General features: G+C 42.5%; 1 pseudogene; it reads left to right on the forward strand.

The window, feature by feature from the left end:
- Positions 1-651: 651 nt before the first annotated feature.
- LOC101341210 (60S ribosomal protein L7 pseudogene) overlaps positions 652-1,508 on the forward strand; it is a 24,183-nt pseudogene continuing 23,326 nt past the window's right edge.

Consider the following 1,508-nt stretch of genomic DNA (forward strand, 5'->3'; position numbering starts at 1 on the left):
GGCATCAACCCACGTGGTCTAGTAGCCAATCAATTATGGCAAATGGATGTAACACACTATCCTCCCTTTGGGAAACTTAAATATCTTCATGTGTCCATAGATACATGTTCTGGGTTTCTTTATGCTACAGCCCTTTCCGGAGAACGTTCTACTCATGCCTGTTGTCACTTCACCCAAGCCATTGCAACCATGGGATGTCTCCAAGCCCTTAAAACTGATAATGGTCCTGTATATACTTCTGCTAAATTTCAACAATTTTGTGCCACTTGGAATATTCTTCATACCACTGGCATTCCTTATAACCCTCAAGGTCAAGCCATAATTGAACGTGCCCATCATACTCTCAAACAGCTCTTAAATAAACAAAAGGGGGGAGATGATGGGTGCAGACAATTTGACCAGAATGAAAGACTTGCCAAAGCTCTCATTACTTTTAACTTTTTATCGGTTGATAAGATGGTCGTACCACTGCAGAACAACATTTTATCTCCCCTGAAACCCGACCTCGCCCACAGGTCCTCTGTAAAGATCCTCAAAATCCCTCTGTCTGGCAAGGACCTGTAGAATTATTAACCTGGGGGTGAGGGTATGTGGCTGTTTTGTCTCCTACAGGTCCATTTTGGATTCCCGCCCAATTAGTAAAACCATATCATGACCCAGCGACAGCCACCACCCTTCTGCTGGGAACCGCCACCGCTGCCCCTGCTGTGGCTGCCGGGGCCGCCATCCTATCCGACTCCACAGCCACAACTGACAACATCACCCCCTCCCCTGGGGAAGGACAATGAACAACAGAGCTCTGCAATACCGGTAAAATGGGGAGGTCTAAAAGCCCTCTCCTCCAAAGCTGAGTATATCCTCTCAACTACAGGTGCCCCACTTACACCTGAAAATCTGTTTCTAGCTATGGTCTCCCATGTAACCGTCAATTCTCAACAGGTATGTGTAAATTCCAGTTACAAGAACAACTCTTGAAACTACAAGCAGAATCTAATCATATTACACTTACTACACTTAATGATTTTGCCTACTGGCTTAATCCTATACGTTGGTTCTCTGGACTCAATCTCCGTGTTTAGATCCTTTTTGCTATAAGATATCTAATAGTCTTGTGCTTCCTTGTAGTCGTCCGATGTCTCTATTCCCTGAAGATCTCCCATCACCAACAAAAGTCAGCCTTCTACACCTGGACCGTTAGCTATCAATTACCTAAACAAGAGACGGAAAAATTTGAAGACCTCTTAAGAAGACCCTTCCTATCTTATCTTGTTAATCAGTACTTTCCTAATAAGAAGTTCTTATGTGTAAATTCCTCTATATTTTCTGCTTCTTCTAGCTTAGATGCTTCTGTATAGATAGGTCTCTAATTCAGATGATTCCTTTTTAATAGATAGTGAATTTGTGTAAATCATTGCTTGTTTGCTTAATCTTAGTGAATGTTATAAGATAGTGTTTAGCTTACAAAATGAGAGTCAGAGGAAACCCATTGGTCCAACAATCAGGGTATG

This window comes from Trichechus manatus, unplaced genomic scaffold (genome assembly GCF_000243295.1).
Source record: "Trichechus manatus latirostris isolate Lorelei unplaced genomic scaffold, TriManLat1.0 scaffold00406, whole genome shotgun sequence".
Lineage (NCBI taxonomy): Eukaryota > Metazoa > Chordata > Mammalia > Sirenia > Trichechidae > Trichechus > Trichechus manatus.